Genomic DNA, 21,100 nt, shown 5'->3' with positions numbered 1-21,100 from the left:
CTTCCAAGACAATGTCCAATAATATTGACAAAAGTGGTCATTCTTTACTTTTCTTTAGGGTTGTTTGGTGCTCCAGGGTCTAACTGTGGTATCACTGTATCACTGCCATCCCGTTGTTCATCGATTTACTCGAGCAGGCACCAATAACTTCTTTATTACTCCTAGCCCTGAGATTTTAGCAGCCTCTCCTTACTCATCTTTCCCAAGGATTGGAGGCTCTTTCAGGGTCAGGGGAATGAGACCTATTGTTACTGTTTTTGGCATACCAAATATGCCACAGGTAGCTTGCCAGGCTCTGCCCGTGTGGGTGGGATATTCTCAGTAGCTTGCCGGGCTCTCCGAGAGGTATGTATGTATGAATATATCATCGTCATCATCATCATCATCATCATCCCATTGATCACCGAATTTCTTGAGCAGTCTCAGTAACGTCTCCATTCATCCTAGCCCTGAGGTTTTAGAAATGTATATATATATATATATATATATATTGTATATATAATATATACATATATATTACTCCCTATGATTTCTTGCCTACTATCTGAACTCCATCAAATATGGTGTGGTAATTATGGAAAATGGGTAGGAAATGTCCTATAATGTGTCCGGAAAGCAGACTGGAACTTGGCAGCGGTTGGGTAGTGGAGGTCGGCTGCTGGGACTGGGTCTCTTGAGGTGGGGAGGGTTCTCACCCGCCCCCCTTTGGGGCGCCCCGAGTAAAAACAGCCTGGTGCAGAGTCCCTAAATGTGGTACTCAAGATCAAATCCAAATCATCTTTGTGCAATGTTAGTGTTCTATCTGCTGCTATGGCTCCTCATTCCCCAAAGTAGACAACTTTTATCATAAATTCCTTAAAATGAAGTATGGTTTCCCTGTGAAAAGTCTGTATATCTATAGTGCTCTGTTACAACATCTTGGTAAGCCATTGTCACTGCTTCCTGGTGTATGTTAATAATAATATTGAGGAGCACTCCCTCTACTTCCACAGCTAGAGCTTCCTAGGACAGTGTGCTGTTCTCAGGAAGCTAGGATAAGGGTATAGTCAGTTGTATTCATCATTCTGAAATATTCTTTAACCAAAAAGCTATTGGTAGCATTTGTGTATCTAATTTTGCAATGAAGAAGGTGTCAGGATTTTAAGACATCCCTATTGTTTCTGGAAAAAACAGTCTGTCTTCTACCAGCAACAGTGGAGCTTACCCAAAACAGGATTTTAAGGAAGTTTTCTGAAAGTCTTGAAATTACCCAAAGGGAAACATTTAATAATTCCCCCATGAGGAATCACACACTCCAGGGTACATTTCATGCCAGAAGTCTAGTTGATATGCTCAAGAATTCCCAGATTGAGAGGTGTTTTTTTTTTTTTTCCTGAGGGATGTCTTTCAGGTTTTGCTTTAAGCATATCATACTGTTTTCTCCCATTTAAAGGCCTTGGCCTCCCTCCACAAAATAATAGCATGTCACTGAGTAGAGACGTGACATTCAGAGAGCAGCACTTGAATGAGGGAGACCTGGGGGACTTTGGCTGAAGGGTAGTTTACAAATGTCAAAGATGATTATTCCCCAGGACATAAAATCAAGGTAAATAGAGTACATAAATCTTATCTTTCTACACTGAAGTTTTTATTGTGTCCCCGCCCCCCCCCAGATATTACAAATCCAATTTTCACTGGAATCCCGTGGGGATGGAGGCTCTAATTTTTGAGCTTGAGAAGTTCCAAGGAACGAAATCATTGTATTGCTTTTGGACACAAATGCAAATCTAGTATGAATATGGAATAGGCCTTTCTTTACATTGAGAAAGCATGTTTCTTTTTTCATCATTTTTTTAAAAAAAAACAATCTACAAAGTAGACATATTTTCTTCCAAACATTAAGAAACAAATGAACTATGTTGCAAAATACCTTCTCTTCCTAGGTTGCCAGAACATAAAAAAAAAAAAAAATTCAGTTTTGCAGGCTCTGAGCCAATCTTATTCGGGACTCCGGGAAAGATATGGAGAAACAAAAACCCAGTCTGGGGAAATTCTCATTGTAAACTGCTTTTGGACCAAGTTACTAGGCAGAGCTAAAGAGAGAATGCATCTGCAGCTCTATCTCTTCTTTGGTTATGCCATCCAGAAACAGAATGCACATACAATTAAAATGCCATCTCCAAACTTCCCTTTTCTCATCCCATTCAGTTCATCATTCATTTCACCCTACACTGTGCCTTTATATACTTCCTAGTATTGACAAATTAAGAGGTAAGCTTTTGTTTGGGTCTTTTTTGTTTTGGTTTGGTTCAACTTGGGGATCACACATGGCTGTTTCCAGAGCTTATTCCTGATTCTGCGCTCAGGGTCACTCTTGGAGGGCTCAGGAGACTATAGGAGCTATATGAGGTCTGGAGGATCGAACCGGGGTCAGTCACTGCAAGGCGAGCATCTTATTTACTGCTCTAGCCCAAGGTCAGTTTTATCAATTAAAAGCAAAGATAAAAAATCAATTGTATCAAATTCAAGAGGTTGAATTTACAGTGTCTGATATCAACAATTGCACAGCACTCCTTTTGTTATGTCCCAGAACGTTTTGTAGTTGAAATAAATCCTCTTTCACCAACATATTAAAGATTTTTCACCCTTTTTTGTAGTCTTCCCAGCACTTGTTGCAGGAGCTAGGTATAATCATATTATATCTTGATAATAACCTACATGCAGACCCAAATAGTGCTATGTGGATAAGTGTAATATGTAGCACTGCACCGTAGCACTGTCGTCCTGTTGTTTATTGATTTGCTTGAGTGGGCACCAGTAACATCTCCATTGTGAGACTTGTTACTGTTTTTGGTATATCCAATAGACCATGGGTAGCTTGCCAGGCTCTGCTGTGTGGGCAGGATACTCTCAGTAGCTTACCGGGTTCTCTGAGAGGGAAGGAGGAATCAAATCAGGGTAGGCCGCGTGCAAGGCAAATACCCTGCTTGCTGTATGTGCTATTGCTCCAGTCTAAGTAGTAAATTGCATGCGATAATAAAGGACATTCATTGAAAGAGTAAAACTGCTATTTCATAACACTGTCATGAAATAAAAGTAAATAGTAGACCCCAATTTGTATCAGATACTATTTTAATTACTTTCACTTAGTGATGTTTAGTTTTAAAATGGAATGAAATGCTGAGGAGATAGTACTGTGAGGAAGGTGCTTTCCCTGTAAGTACTGACCCTGATTTAATCCCAGCACCACCTATACTACCCTGAGTACCATTGTCAGAGACCTTGACAGAGAGCCAGGAGTAAGATCTGAATATTTCCAGGCCAAAAGCCCTATCAGAAATGGATTGAATATGAGTATGTCTCTAAAGACCATATATCTTAGGAGTACAGCAGGTAAGATCAACTAGATTTGTTTATTTATACTCTATTACATTAGCACAAGAACATTGTCCAATATACATTTCTCAAAATGTATACTCCACCAAGGTAAAGCGATGCATGATTCTATTTTATATAAATGATGTCATTTTAAGCAACCCCAAGAACTATTCTATCTATAACGGTGATATTTTTTTTAAAAAGAGACGTTGTTCATAAATTTTGTTTAAGTCCTTTGACTGGTATGTGGCAGAGGCAGAATTCCAGTCCAGGCAGTCAGATTTCAAAAACTATACCTTCTTCCTCAGTTCCCAAGATAACCACAAGCAAAACAGAAGCTGGTCTGCCTAACAAAGAGCTGATTGAAAATGAATGAGAATTAAAAATTTTCAGCAAGCGATTGTCTTGCCATCTTCCCTTCTAAACTCCACATGTCAATAGCTGGAGCCAAGACAAATAAATTCTGAGAGCAGCACCAGACTTTTCCTCAGGAGAAAGGACAACCATGAGTGACATACAAAAAAGAGGTCCAGACTTGTCCTCAGGAGAAGGGACAGCTATGAGTGACATACAAATAAAGGGGTCCGCCCAGCAACTTCACACCAAGTTGAAAGAAGTAGAAGCCTTTCTATGCCGGTTAACTTGACAGCATACTTGACAAAGGAAAAAGAGGTTTGGACAGAAAAATGGGAAATCATCTGTTGCAAAGCAATGTTTTACCCAAAAAAATGGCAACATATAGAAAAATAGATGCTCTATGGCTGAGAATAAGTGGGATAGAGACAAATATTTAAAATAATATATGTAAATATAAAATAATATATTTAAAATAAAATATGTAAAGAGTTAAAGCACGATCTAATGATATAAGGCATCAGTCAACCTATTGTCAATAAGAAACAACTTGAGTTCTTGAATAAAAATATAGAGATTTTTTTAAATCACAAAATATGGATCCACAAATTAAATTAGTGAGCAGTTAGATCAGACTCAGAAAGTTATTTAAAAAGTTATGAGATACATGAGATTTTATATACATATATGGATATATATATGAGATAATATGTATATTGAGATAATAATTGAGATAATAAAAATATAGTACTGGAAAGAAATAAAGCAAATAAATGAGGACAGATATAAGTAAATAAAATTATAATTCACCCTAATTTCTCACTATACAAAAATACAAACATGTGGGCCAGAGGGCTAGTACAATGGGTAGAGTGTATGCCTTGCAAGAGACCAACTTGGGTTCTGTCCTCAGTGACCTATATGGTTCCCAAGCTCACCAGAAATGATCTCTGAGCACAAAGCAAGAAAATAAAAGCCCTGAGCATGGTGTGAGATAACCCCTGCAAAATATACTATGAAGCATTCATGATAAAGAAAAAGAACTTATAATTTGCAAAACTGCATGCTGGTGGAACAACCATTCATATGTATGTGATTGAGAATTTTAAGAAAATTTTTCAAATGCTCTCAAAAAGTGGATATATGTAAAAGAAAAGAAAATTTCTTATTATCAACACTAGAAGTTAGATGACAAGCGGCTAACACCTTTTTAAACTAATGAAAAAAAAAAAACATCAACCCCAGAGTCCTTTTTTTAAATTCAATTTTGAATTCCAGACTGTAAATTATACCCTGAGTAATAGAATGATTTTTTGATTCAATTTTGAATTCCAGACTGTAGATTATACCCTGAGTAATACAATGATTTTTGGAAAGCACTTAAAAAGCTAATGAATCCTAGACTATGCTATGTGAAATTTTGGAAGTAAGGAAATCCAGTACCTTAGTAAAGCATATTGCTCTCTGAAGACAAAAAATATGATGAAATGTAAGAGGTGATGACAAAATAAGATGAGAACTACTAACTAACTAAAGCAATGCTTTGTTGGCGTCATAGATATGGTAGGGACTAAGACACTTGCCTTGCACACAGCCAACCCCGATTCTATCCTTGGAACTGCATATGATGCTCCAAGCACCACCTGAAATGATCTCTGAACACAAAGCCAGGAGTAAACCCTGAGCACAGTCGGGTGTCACCAAAAAAAAAAAAAAAAAGTAAAACAAATGAATAAACCAAAATCATGCTGTTGGGTTTGGGGTTGAGAGATAGTAAAGGAGATGAGGAGCTTGCTTGTATGCAGCTGGTTCAATTCTCGTCACCACATATATAGTCGCCAGAGTACCTCTAGGAGTGGGGCCCATTGCACAGATCCAGGAATAAGCCCTGAAGACCACCCTGTGTGGCTTCAGAAACTCCCTCTTTTCCTTTCTCTCTCCCTCCACCCTCCCTCCCTCCCTCCTTCTCTCTCTCTCTCTCTCTCTCTCTCTCTCTCTCTCTCTCTCTCACACACACACACACACACACACATAAATACACACACTCTCTTCTGTGCACACACACACACACACATATATATATATATATATGTATATATATGTCTGTGTATGTGTGTGCGTCACTGTCATCCCAATGTTCATCGATTTGCTCGATGAACAAATATGCTTCCTCATTTCGTCTTCTTTGCTTTAATAATTTAAAGAACAAAGGAAAGTATATTCAGCAGAATCTGACCAGAGTATTAATGATGTCAATGACACACCACCTCTTTATTGTTCTATACCCAATTTCCAGGAACTTAGAAGCTCAAAATACTCCACATTAACTCTTTCCTATGTCTTGTATTTCCTAAATAAGGACCCGCTGAACTGGACTCTCTTCTTAGAAGTCCTATTAGACAATAATGTACATGATGATTGTCTATTTATCAGAAGGTCATCTGAGAGGGTTAGTTGAAGTTGTTGGCAGAATTTATCTATGGAAGCTGTAGAAATCCCCATTTTCTTGTTGGCTTTTAGCACGAACAAATCTCCATTCCAAGAGACTATCAGAAATTTCTATTCAGGTGACCTTTTCCATGTGCAATTCACATGTCTGCTTGTTTCTCTGACAATTTGGCTTACTAAACTTTCCCACTCATTATTCACTTTTTGCCCATAAAATGAAACATACAGAAGTGATTTCAGAAATACCTCAAATTCATGTTGTGGCTGATTTTGAATCAATTTTTCGGAAATGTTTTACTGTTGTCAAATTTTCTGTCATTCCCATATAGGGTGAATAGGTTCATGACCCACAGTTTAAGACACTAGGCTTGAGATTAGCAGGAAGATAGTTTTTCCCTATAGTCCATGAATATGGAGTCAAAGGTAAACAAATAAAATCATGGGGAAGTACTCCGTCACCCTTGTCATCATCTAATCCTAAATAGCTAGTCACAGTTTCTGCTGGCTTTGAAAGTGAAGAGATTATAGAAGGACATAGCCATTTAAAAACATCTCTTCCAAGGGACTCCATGAATTTCCACTCTGAAGATTACCAGCTCTCCCACTAGGGTGCCAGTATGTCATCAAATTTAAGTCTGGCAATTACTACAAGAGGAAATGAAAATATTCAGGAAAATATGATTTCCATGCCAAATTATACACACCAACCAAATATAACCACTAGACAAGAAAGGAGACAAACCCAATAACATATGCTACACGAAGCAGAAATATAATAAATTACTCCAAAATATAAAATCAGAACATTAACTATTCTCAATGTTTGGACTGTATTAATAACATAAAGCATGAGAAATAAGTCATAAAAAGTTATAAATATTAGGTATGCATAATACTAAAGATTTTTAAATGATATAAATAGGATGAGTAGTACAATAGAAAGATGAATGAGGAAGCTGAAAATTCATGAAGGGGTTCATTCAAGACCTTAACTCATTCAAGTTCTTCATGAAGAACTCTCAGGCATATAGAAGAATAATGAAGTAGAAGCTGTTTACTCTGCTTTTATAACATGCAAACAAACACACAGAACATATATGACAAGGGCACAGCTGTGTGTTCTAAGAAGATATTTTTTTAAAAATAGGCAATTGACTGAATTTGGCTAGAAGGACACAATGTGATGTACCTTTTACTCGTGAATAAATACAGAGAATATACAGATGTATTTGGTCATAATGAAGATAAATATAGTTCTAATAAAAAGTTAAAGATGCTATTCAGAAGTATATGTGCTAGTATCTGTGTAAATACTAGAAAAATAAAAAATAAAAATACATGAGAATTGAAATATTTTCAAATGTAATGGGGGCTACATTTACTAGAATTTTAAAAAGATGATTTCCATTAGGTTCAATTAAGACATGCAAGAAGATATCTCCACCAACATAATATTTTAAAAAGTTAATATGCTGGAGCAATAGCACAGCGGGTAAGGAGTTTGCCTTGTACACTGCTGACCCGATTTGATTCCTCCGTCCCTCTTGGAGAGCCTGGCAAGCTACGCACAGCAGAGCTCACCCGCACAGCAGAGCTCACCCTCACAGCAGAGCCTGGAAAGCTACCTGTGGTGTATTCAATATGCCCAAAACAGTAACAACCAGTCTCACAATGAGACGTTACTGGTGCCTGCTCGAGCAAATCAATGAGCAACAGGTTGACAGTGACAGTGACAGAATATGCAGAGATATTATTACTGAGAAAAAATGAAGTTTGCCTATAGTGAAACAGTAAGATTCACATTGACCTAGAACTGTTTGTTTTGTAAAACTGTCATTAAAATATGAGGGTGCAAAAAATATATTCTGATTCAAGACAGTTTCGTGTTTGCCACTTGAAAAACACTCTTTTAATGAAGTGTTTGAACAGAATAAAAATGCATTCAGGGGTTACTATAACTCACTTAAGAAGTAAAGACAATTAACCTTTTTTAGCATAGATTAGAGTTGCCCCTTGAAAGTATAAAAACAGAAAATGGTACTTTATATGGTATAACAAACCCTGAACTAAAATTCAGTAGGTATAGAGTGGAAGAAAACATCAAATGTCCCTGAGAATGTTATAAATATTCAGACTTTATTTTGGAAAATATACAAATAATGAATTCCTGAAGTCAATACAGGTATCAAAATAAGCAAAACTGTTTGTATAAAGATCAAGGAAGCAACAAATGGCCAAAGATAACGGGATTGGAGAGTTGGTACACAACTCCCAGTTTCTGGTGGGATGGTCAGGCAATAGGAGGCCCCTTTTGGGACCTCCGCTGAGGAAAGTGGATACCATAGTTGTGTGGTGTTGAAATGATGCATGCGTGATACTACCCCAACAGTATTTAAAGTCGCAGTACCTCAATAAAGATTAAATTAAAAAATATGTATAACTTTCAAATCTACAGAAAAATATTCAAAATGACCAACATAAGAATAGAGGAAGTAAACAAAAAATAAAACATATCAAGAGAAAATATGAAATAAGATAAAAATAAACCTGAATATAATTAACATCATATCATTAAAATGAATCCACAAATGAAAAGGAGATAAACATTGTTGTCATTCATAATATATGAAGTATAATATGATTAAAAATAGAAGATAGAAAATAGACATGCTATGGCATGTAAATAGATTGTAACACTGTCGTCCTATTGTTCACCGATTTGCTCAAGCGGGCACCAATAACGTCTCCATTGTGAGACTTGTTACAGTTTTTGGCATATCAAATATGCCACAGTAGCTTGCCAGGCTCTGCCATGTGGGCGGGATACTCTTGGTAGCTTACTGGGCTCTCTGAGAGGGATGGAGGAAGCTAACTAGGGTCAGCCACGTGCAAGGCAAATGCCCTACATGCTGTGCTATCACTCCAGTCCATTTTTACTAGAAATGTAAAAATTACCTACTGTTACTCGATACTGCTCTCAGAAATGAATGGATACAGAAGAAAAACAAATAGAAATATATAAAATCTGGATAATAAAAGCCTAAGAATCAAATAACCTATGGGAAATACAGAACATTATCCAACAAACAAGATAGCATAATTAATAATATTATTAATTCTTAGTACCCACAAAGTACTTGGGAAATTAACTATGTTAATATTTTTTTTTAATTAAAGAAAGGGCCTGGAGCAATAGCACAGTGGGTAGGGAGTTTGCCTTGCATGCGGCCGACCCAGGGTCTATACTTCTGCCCTTCTCGGAGAACTCGGCAAGCTTCCGAGAGTATCTCGCCCACACGGCAGAGCCTGGCAAGCTACCCGTGGGGTATTTGATATGCCAAAAGCAGTAACAAGTCTCACAATGGAGACATTACTGGTGCCTGCTTGAGTAAATCGATAAGCAATGGGATGGCAGTGATACAGTGAAATAAAGAAAGAGAGAAAGACAAAAAAGGGCAACATAAATATAAAAGAAAGTGAGCAAGCAATACTGTACATAGTAGATACTGTGACCAAAATGCCAGACTTTTTTTTTAAAAGAATAGTAAAATATAGCTTTTTTAAAACATCAAAATATGGGGAGAGGAAATGAACAGATGCTTCACTGAGAAGGACATACGGATGGCCAGTAGGCATATGAAAAAGTGTTCATCATCACTTCTCCATTTTTCCCCAATTTTAATTTAGGAACCACATTTTACAATACTGTTATGACAGAGTTTCACACATGCAATATTCCAACACCACAACCTGCACCAATGTCAGCGTCCCACACATCAGTGCCTCCAAGTCCTTTCCCATTTATCCCACACCACAACCCCTTGCTAACTCCGTTCTGTAGTCCAACTCTTAGGTCCTGTTGCCACAGGCCATTTGTTATCCCCTTGCTGTATATCTGTATAGTTCAACAGGAGAAAAAAATCACTGTGTCCCTTTCCTTGACTGATTTCATGCAGTATGTCATAGTTCTAGTTCCATCCAGTTCTTGGCTATTGTGAATAGTGATACAACAATGCTGGAGTGCAAATGTCTTTTAGAAATGGCATTTTGTGTTCCTCAGAGTGGATGCCAACAAATGAAGTTGCTGGGTTATGAGGAAGCTCAATTATAGCAGATTACTTCATTAATGTGACTCTAGAGTATCTTCAAAGATTGAATGACCTTGATCAACTGAACAGATTCAAAAATAAACAAGAGATATTACATCAAATTAAGAAGCCTCTATGCCAAAAAGAAATAATGGCTAGAATAATGAGATACCCTATGAACTGGAAGAATATAGTCACTCATCTCTTATCAGACAAAGACTAATATTCAGGACTTTTAAAGTATTTATAAAACAACAACACAGACAACCCCATCAAAAATGGGGAGAACTGAAAGAGAACTCCCTCAAAGAAGATAGATGGTCAGTATATGTATGGGAGAAGGGCTTCTTATCACTTATCAGGAAATTCAAACAAGAACAATTAGATAACACTTCACACGTGTGAGATTGACACACACCAAGAAGACTAGAAACAACCACTGCTGTCCACGGCGGAGAAAAAAAGGAATGCTCATCATTAGTGCTTTTAAAAAAAAATTTAATGAAACATCGTGAGATACAATTACAGACTTACACACTTTTGTGCTTATGTTTCAGTCATACAATGGTCGAGTGCCCATCCCTCCACCAGTGCCCATCCTCCATCACCAATGTTTCCAGTATCCGTCCGACCACCCACCCCCATGACCACCCCCCACCTCGGCCTCTGTGGCAGGCACATTCCCTTTTACTCTCTCTCTCTCTCTCTTTGGATGTTATGGGTTTCAAACCAGGTATTAAGTAGCCATCATGTTCACTCTATAGTCTACCTACAGCATTCATCTCCCATCCCGAGGGAGTCCTCCAAGCATCCTTTGCTTGGAGGTCCCTTCTCTATCCCGGCTGACTTTTCCCCCAGCATGTGAGGCCAGCTTACAAACCGTGGAGGAATCTTCCTGGTCCTTATCTCTACTATCCTTGGCTGTTAGTCTTTCATTATGTTGTTCTATATTCCACAAATGAGTGCAGTCATTCTAAGTCTGTCCCTCTCTTTCTGACTCATTTCACTTAACATGATAATCCCCATGTCCATCCACTTACATGCAATTTTCATAACTTTATCTTTTCTAGCAGCTGCATAGTATTCCATTGTAGACATCATCACTTCTTAAGAGAGAATTGCAAATCAAAATAACGAGATATCATATTATACCAGTCAGAATGGCATATATCAAAAAGAATACCAGAGGCAGAAAAGCAAATAAGCAGATGACCTCCCTTATGTGTGGTAGAGAAACAAAACATATGAATATTATGGGAACTATATCAAATGAGCACATATCAATATCACAGAAACAGAGAGCACAGAAATTTATATTTTGGTAGTATAACTAAGCTTACTAAACAGTGTGGGTGGGGAAGGACGAGAAGAAGCAGATTGGAAGTGACCTAAGGACAGTGGTAGAGGCTTTTGGCATTTTGCCAATAGTGAAGGTGCATTAATTGTGATACTTGTACATCAACCCTATGGAAGTTAATAACTGTGTTGCAGACAATAAAATACAATCTGCATTTGGACCCAGATTAAATGGTAAATTTAATTACAGTTATAGGAGTGAAGAGTTTTAACATTTACCCATATTAAAGTCAAAAGGAAAAAAATCACAGTAAGCTTGAATTAATCAGGAAACAAATGCAAGGTTGGATTTTAACAAAGAGATAGCACATAAAGATAGAAAAGGTCAATCAATAATCATTCTAAATTGACTTTTGGAAAGCATTCATAATGTACATTTGTGATATAGGATTCATAAAAATAATTATGTAAAGTTTAAATATATGCAATGAAAATAATAGATTACTAATGATAGAAATAGATTCAAAATTAATAAATCACTTAAATATAACACCATGATCAAAATAATTACTATTAGAATAAATAAAACAACAACCTCCAATACATGGATAATAAGCATTTAAAACAAATTGAATAAACTATTCACTTCTAAGCCTCCAGTCCAATTAATTTTTTGGGTAAACTATCAAATTTCTATGGAAGAATTAATTCTTATTTTATATAAATTGTTACTCCAAATAGGAAAAAGTTCACAAACAAGGTTATGAATACTAAATGATTCTACTAAAATTTCTGTATAAAGGGAGGCTGGTTGCTCAAAGATAGAATGTGTGCCTGGGTTTGATTACCATCACTGTAAATTAATTAGTAAATTAGTTAAATTTAAAAATAAAATATCTGTAGAGAGATTTTAATAAACTTTTAAACTTTCATTTAAAATTTCTAAATAAAGTTTTGAGATTTATGATAAGCAAAGATTATCAAAGAAAAGCATCTTTAATTTTATAAAGCAAAACTGAAGACTATTCTTTAGAGGAACATTATAGCAAAAAGTCTTTTAGAGTAAAAGAAAAATCAAGATCTCTAACTTTTATGATGCATAAATGGTTGAATTAAGATAAATTAAAACTCTAAACATGAGATGTTATGTTTTTACCACACACACAGGCAAATATGTGAGTTTATAACTGACCTCCTCACAGCAATAATTTCATGCTATATATGTCATCACATTGTAGACCTAGGGTGCAGACAACTTCATGTGTCAATTATTTTTCAAATAAACTAAAAAAATTAAGAAATTTTAATCAAAATGTTAATGTGGAGTGGGGGGTAACATGATAGGAAATAAAAAATTATGACATTCTGTGATTCCTAAGATAGGGTTTAACTATGTTTAGTGATATTAATAAGTATAATGAATGAAGCTACATAGCAATCAAGAATTCCTGTTTACTGAAGGACATCAGTAGCACAAGAAGACAGAAATGGTCGGGGCGGGGAGGGGATGGTAAAGACAGAGTTCATGGTTAAAATCCCAATACAATATTTAGGATTGGCGAGATGCTCAGTGGTCAGGGAACCATGGTTTGCATGTACCAGAGTTACAGTAGGAGTGGAAGGGTGGAACATCAGGTGAATTCATTTAATTAATCATTTAATCATCTAATACCTCAAAAGAGGTATTAGAATGGCTCGAGAGGGGCTGGAGTGATAGCACAGTGGGTAGGGCATTTGCCTTGCACGCGGCCGACCAGGGTTCGGATCCCAGCATCCCATATGGTCCTCTGAGCACTGCCAGGAGTAGTTCCTGAGTGCAGAGCCAGGAGTAACCCCTGTGCATCGCTGGGTGTGACCCAAGAAAAAAAAAAAGAAAAAAAAATTCTGAAAAAAGACTGGCTCGAGGGTGGAGATAGCAGGAAATAAAACGTTCCTAGCCAGGCAACACTCTCTTTGCCCCCTCCTCTACACCCAGACAGACAGCAGGACAGTAGAGGTTCTTACTCAGGCATGTGTGGTTGTGACCAGAGACAAAGGACAGTCAAGAGCACAGAGAGTCCCTGGGGTAAGGTCTTAGAGAGGTCCAATGGCTGCTTGCGGCCAGCAAGCCCCAGCAAGGGGCACAGGGCACAGGATTCTAGCTGCAGATTTCAGACTCAGAAAGCAAACACGGGACAGAGAATTGTGCAGGAACAAGACCAGTCAGAGGTGAGTAGATGAGAGGGAAAGGTCCAGGACATAGAAATCTGAACTGGGCATCAAGGGTCAGGATGAGTGTCATTGTATATTGGCTAAAGGAGAACCTTGGACTTCGGGGAGGGTCCTGGATCCATCTATTTGAACCGTACACTAAACTTTAAATAAGTTACAATAAACTCTGTAACTGTGTTGAGAAGGTGAGAATGTAAACTTCTTAAGCCCCTGAGTTTTGCATGCAAATTTTTCTTTTAAAAGATTTCTTTTAATTGACTGAAAATGGGCTGGAGCGATGGCACAGAAGTAGGGCGTTCGCCTTTCACACAGCCGACCCGAGTTCGTTTCCTCCGTCCCTCTTGGAGAGCTCAGCAAGCTACCGAGAGTATCTCGCCCACACGGCAGAGCCTGGCAAGCTACCCGTGGAGTATTTGATATGCCAAAACCAGTAACAATAAGTCTCACAATGAGAGACGTTACTGGTGCCCGCTTGAACAAATCAATGAGCAACAAGATGACAGTGACAGTGACAGTGACTGGAAATCTTCCATACAATATTCAAGAACTCGCCAGCTCAGGAATAAATCCACCTTTGAGCTAAGATAGGCCTAGAGTTCAGACACAGACATGGCATGACCAAAGCGGACCTGGTGATCATTGGCACCTCAGGCCCAAGCAGTCTTGTGCCACCAGGCCCTTGCAACTCACATTAATCCACCATGGTTGAGAGCGACATTTGTGTGGCCACAGCATTGCTTCTGAGCCCCCTACTGAAATAGAAAGATCACACTTAAAAATTCAGGTAACAACAGAAATGTGACTGCACGTTGTAATAGGTAATAAGAGAAGAGGGAAAAAACTCAGAAGAAATCATCAAATTGACGAACAAGCTGGGACATTCCAATGGAAATACTGTTTCATATCTGTTATGAAAGGCCAAAATATTGCAGTGTCTAGCACCTCTTCAGAAAGACCTCTGTAATTGTGTTGAGAAGGTGAGAGTGTAAAGTGCAAGGACTGCCAGAGCCCTAGGCTCTAGTAATAACACTGCTTTTCTCCTACATCCTGTACACATTTACATGTTTTAGGGGTACAGTTTTACTACAACAAGATTACTGCCAAAGTGTCAATATTCTTCTACTACACTCCAATGAAACCCTCCACCCCTTCCACCTTCTTGCCCAACCTCTCCTTGGTGACCTTAGCTCTGCTGTCAGATTTAAAACATTTGTTTTCGGGGCTGGAGCAATAGCACAGCGGGTAAGGCGTTTGCCTTCCACCCGGCCGACCCGGGTTCGATTTCCAGCATCCCATATGGTCCCCTGAGCACTGCCAGGGGTAATTCCTGAGTGCAGAGCCAGGAGTAACCCCTGTGCATCGTCGGGTGTGATCCAAAAAGAAAAAAATAAAATAACATTTGTTTTCATTGGACTTCATCTGTTCCCTTTCCTTGTTCTTTTATACTCCCTGTGAATGCGTTAATCCAGTATGTGTCTCTCTCCTGATGGATGGATGCCAGTTAACATGGCCCCTATCTTCAGTTCCACCCTTACTGTAGCAATAAAGCAAGGCTTCATCTTCTCTTCTAACTGGAGAGTATCACAGAGTGTGTATGTGCCATGTCGTCATGGCCCATTCCTCAGCCCTGGGTCATTTCAGTTGGTTCTATGTCTTAGCTATTGTAAAAGTGCTGGTGTTTAGAACATCATATCAGAGAGCACTTTGGCCAGCAGGAATGTAGGAAGTATACATTTCTCAAAGTAGCTCCATCTCAGGTGAAAAGCGTTGGCATTCTGAATGTGTTTTAATTTAAATCTAGAAACAAGAAGAGAGAAAAGACAAAAGGTCCTCTCCCTTCAGGAGAGGCTAGGGTAGGCCTTTCCAAGTTTGCCAAGTGTCTGTTTCAGAGTCCCACAGTACTCTCAGGACCTCAGGATAAATCCTTCTTGGAGACCCTCCAGGTACAGTGCATTCCTTCTTTAAGGGTGACTGGACATTTTCCTTTCTCCTTGTTTTATTTCCTGAAAGCTGGCTGAACTTGAATGAGGTGGAGTTTCCCTCCCTAAGAAACTAGTTGACTGAAGATAACACACATATAATGCAACTTTATAACAAATCAAAATCAATAATCTTTTTCAAATCAATTTGTGATTAAACATGAACAATAATTATTATCTGTTAGAAGTTGCCAATTATTATATTGTCAACATACTAATACCATAATGGTGTTAATTAATTTTTTTCTAAAGACCTCAGCAAGTACCTCCCCACCTCATGCCTTTCCAATTTAATAATATCAGGTAGCATTGCTTTCATGTGGATTAAACTTGCCTGGCAACCTTCACAGTGGGATATACCCTTTTTGCTACATATTTTTGACTTTTTGTCAATATAAAATATAATATTCCAAGTTATATATGTATTAAAGATAAAGAATATGTTTAATTAAAGTATATACTAGATATCACATGGGATATACTTGTACTGATTCTGAAAACTTTGTCACTCCACATTAGTCTGGCCATAAACATAATAACTGTCAGTACTTACAGTTTGGTTCTTTCTCTTCAATATTAACATACTGAGTTTAATGCTTCAGATACTTTTCCATTCCCCAAGCCTGAAGACTTCTGCCAAAACAAAAGGAAGCATACTCCCTCCTTCCATTATAATAAAATGTGAAGTAGGTGTTATTATCCCTTATCTACAGAGGAAATAAAAAATCTCACATGTACACAAAAATTTTACCTGAGATTACACAGCAGGAAAGTGTTGTCAGTCTAGAACTGGGGTATTATGGTTCCAAAACCATTCCCCTTTCATTTAATCAAACTGCCTAATACTAACAGTAAGAGATTAATTCAAAGACTTGGCAAGGGATTGGGAGGGCAAGTGGAGCCGTGATTTTCTTCTGATCTGAGAACGAATACCCCAGTGGGCCATGGTTTTATAAAGTTCCAGATAACAAAGCTAACGCTTCATGGATGCCGATACCACTGTTCTGTTCATTATCAGTTTTCTCCTGCATCCCAACACTGAAAACTCAACTTAGGTAAGTACAGGAAGGAGGAAAACCCAAAGCAGTAACTTGAAACACCCAGTACATTTTTCTAAACCTAGAGGGATTTAGGAAGTTGGAATACAGTTATCTTAGAATGTCTTGCTTTTCATACTGTATATAGAAACTTTATATTATAGTCTATAGATCTTGGCAGTTGATGGGATTACACAGCACTGGGGGCAGTTTGTGGGTGTTACTGCCTAGCTACTGGAAGATGGGGGAGACTATAAAACAAAGCTCCTGGAAGAGAGCAACACAGAGTCTCCTGCCCTCGTGCCTGACTGTCTTCAACGGGGCCCCTTGGAGGGGGGGGGGGCAGGTTGAGTTTCTCTCCCTGCCACAAACAGAGCTCTGGCAAGCTTAAGACCTCTGGAACCCAGCCACAGCCATGCTCAAGGCTACTCTCCACACGCTCGGATGAGCCTCATGTATGAAGGAACCAGCAGATGAACCCAGGTGTGTGGGACCTGGGGCTGAGATCCCCAAGCCTGTTTGGATTGGGCCTCCTCCACCCAGATCCCCCATCTTCCAGTAGCTAGGCAGTCATACCCAGAAACTTGAGCGAACCCCCCTCCCCCGCCCCAGCTGTGTAATCTCATGAATGGTCAAGATCCAGAGACTTTAAAACAAAGCTCCCAGAAGCACGGTGGCATTTGTGGCCCCATGATCTCTTACTGTCTAGTTCTTCCTCTCAGAGAACTTGGCAAGCTACCGAGAGTATCCTGCCCTCATGGCAGAGAATGGCAAGCTCCACATGGCATATTCAATATGCCAAAAACAGTAACAACGATGGGTCTCATTCCCCGACCCTGAAAGAGCCTCCGTCCGATGTGGCATAGTTGGGAAGGATGAGTAAAGAGAGGCTGCTAAAATCGCAGGGCTAGGACGAATGGAGGCGTTACTGGCACCCACTCAAGCAAATTGATGAACAATGAGATGACAGTTATACAGTGATGCAATGATATAGAAACTAACAGAATATAATCCTACCTCGAAGGATCCATGTACAAATCCTAGTGTCCTTTTCTTTACCTTCCCTTCTTCACTGAGACGGTGCAAGGCTATGCAAAGCTCCGACCTTTCAGGAAAATCATCTAAAGCATATGCGCTAACTATTCATGTTGCTTCTATTTAGTCCCCCAACCTCCTATGTTATGGTCATCTTTCAGAGAATTTAATAGCATTTTTAAACAGAGAATCAAAATTACCTATTAGAATGCAAAAGAAAGTGCTAATTGCAGTTCAAATCAAATTATAGGATATGAGTGACATGTATACTTATAGAACATATAGTCTTCCCCTCTGTACCCTTTATTCTACAGACTCAAACAGCAAAATGACCCAAAGTCACCTTGAATCTGTCCATCCCAACAATATGACACTGATTACTTTTTGTTTTTCATTTCTATCAGCTGAGAAGTAACTGCTCTTAACTGTGAGTTTATGCAGCTCTGTTTGGAAAGCTTTTGTGAGTCCCTGTAGTATAATGATTTTCCTTTAGAGAGCATGTAATTTTAGGTTCTTGCATAACAGCACAGATTTTTATGGTATTACTAAACTTTGTAATTTTATTTCCCTCTGACAATTAAGTGCACATTTATGTTGTGGAAATTTTTTTCATTCTTCCATCACAGTTGGATGAAATTGGAAAGGCAGACTGTGCTGTGTTGGGAGTGCTCATGTCTAGAAGTGTAAACGTTTTGTGATTCCCTTGTTGAAGATCCATTTCACACATAGGCAGATCCATCACATCACTACTGTTTGCTTGCAGTTACAAACAAGCTGTAACCCAAAACACACAATGCACGAACCCAAAACAATCAATGTGTCATTTATGTACTCCCTTTGTTTAGGAAATAGTTCTACAGTTTATAGTGCATTAATTCAGATGTTTAAACTAACCTTTCTGCAGAAAGTTAGCAATTTTTTTCAGATCCCCCCACCCTACCTCCATCCCCACAGACATCTATCTTTTCCCATGTCTGGTCACATAGCATTCTCCTATTTGGCACTCAGACCTGGGCAGTGATACCCATCTTCTCAAGAGATTCTAGCTGCTAGGTAAGGAGACATGTGCTTATTTTAATATACACATACTATAAGAAGACAAGTGCATTTGTCTGTGAACTGAGCAAACATCTGTACAGATGTGAGTCACTGTGTCTCTTGAATGCAAGGTAAAGACTTTCTTTTACCCCAAAAATGAATGTTCAGCAAGTTTACATATTACAGTTGTCTCTTGGGTACCTCTACACTAAATTTTTTTATTTCTCAGGAATATGTAAAAATAATAATATTACATTGCAAACTTTACCTGTTGGATTTGACCTATTTTCTGGTGAGAATATTTTTTAGACTTGCTAGTTTCTCCCCCCAGAAAAGTTTACATGATCCCCATGGTAGAAAGCAACTCTGAAATCCCATCATGCTCAGCCTCTATTCTGTAATCCGGTGGTGACATCATGGCCGCAGAATCCGCCACACAAGTTTGTGAAAATCAGGCACTAAATGAATGTTTATGATCTGAATACTGTGAAATTGCCTTTACTTACAAGCTATCGGGGGCCTTTTCTCTTTCTCTGAGGAAAGTCTGTGATGGACTGTTTTTAATCCCCTCTCTTCAATCAAATAACATTATATGTCAAAGTCCCCAGTGTAACTATATTTGGAAATAGGATCATATAAAAGGTAGTTAAGATCAGGGTCAGGAAACAGCACCGCAGTCGGGGTGCATGCCTACAATGGATCTGGCAGTTTTGTTCCCAGTACCATGTCATCCCGCAAGCACCCAGGGGGCAGCACTGGGGTCTCCTAAGCACTGGAGCACTGCCAAAGCAGCCAGGTAATCCCTGGTAATGGAGAGCCTGAGTTTTTCTGCCTGGCTAGTAGAGAATTGAAGCCCCCCAGGTTTCCAGAGGACAGTTTCAGAGCGCCTCCTTCAATGTTGTTAGCTTATCAGTGTGCGTGTGTGTGCGTGCTTGTGCGTGTATGTGTGCGCCCACGTGTGTGTGTCTGTAAGCATGTGTGTGGTTTTTAACAGCATCTAAAATCTACTTTTTGCAATTTATAATACAATGTAATTACACACAGTCATCATAATGCACATCAAAAGCATCACATTGTCCTCTTTGGATATACATCTCTATGACTCTCTTCGTATTGATTTTATGGATTTATAAATATTACAATATCACAGGGGCATAGCTTAACATCTCTACATGTGGACAGCATTCACTGAGCCCACCAAGGTCTGGTGTCATTACACCAACAGAAAGATTCTGCCGTCCATTCCTCCCGCCTTCCTTGGCCTCCAGCAGCCATTGTAGGGTTTAATCAAGTCTAGTTCTTTTTTGTGCTTCCCCAGCCCCATGTCAGTTATTTTACACTTCACAAGTGAAACCAGTTACTGTCTTTCACTTCCTTATCAATCACCTTGTTTCATTCATTTTACTCCATTTTAAGCAATATCTCAGCTTTAACAATGGAGCATATTCCAGTGAGATAAACAATTATGCTTTTTAAAAAAATTTTTAAACAACTGAATTTTTAAACTAAAAATAAAGTTAAAAGAGGCCATGGAGGGTGGGGCTCTACCCTCACAGGATTAACTTTTTTTTTTTTTTTTTTGCTTTTGAGGTCACACCCAGCGATGCTCAGGGCTTACACCTGGTTCTGCATTCAGGAATCACACCGTATGGGATGCCGGGACTTGATCCCAGGTCAACCATGTGCAAGGCAAATGCCCTACCAGCTGGCCTATCACTCTGGCTCACAGGATTAACATCTTAATGAGAAAGATATACCAGGGAGCTCTCTATTCTGTTACAAGGTCACGGAGGAAAGACCAGCTGATGTGGCCATCTAGAATCCAAGAAGCAGCTTCTTATCAAAAGTGAAAACAGCAGGAAAACAGTACAGTGAGCAGTCGGCAGTTGCCCTGCACAGATCAACCTGGGTTCAGTCCCCAGCACCTCCTCTGGTTACCCAAGCCCCACCGGGACTACAGGCATCTAGGTCTGGACCCAAAGTGGACTAGACAAGTGACTACAGTGGCACCCTGATCACAAACTCTCTGCCTCCAGAACTTACAGGAAACATATTTCTATGTCTCAAACCACTCCGTCTGTGATTTTTTGTTATGAGAGACCAAACAGACTAATGCACACTCATATGGGTGCATCCTCCTAAAACCATCTTAATCTTCTTGGGGATTTTACCAGAGTAGTTGCAGGTGAATCTGGACTCATTTTCCACACAGAAAATAATATCGTCCAAATTGCTCAGTTGAGAAATGAATACAAGT

Source organism: Sorex araneus, chromosome X, assembly GCF_027595985.1.
Source record: "Sorex araneus isolate mSorAra2 chromosome X, mSorAra2.pri, whole genome shotgun sequence".
Taxonomy (NCBI): Eukaryota; Metazoa; Chordata; class Mammalia; order Eulipotyphla; family Soricidae; genus Sorex; species Sorex araneus.
The sequence above is the reverse complement of the archived record's forward strand: the minus strand, read 5'-3'. Positions refer to the sequence as shown.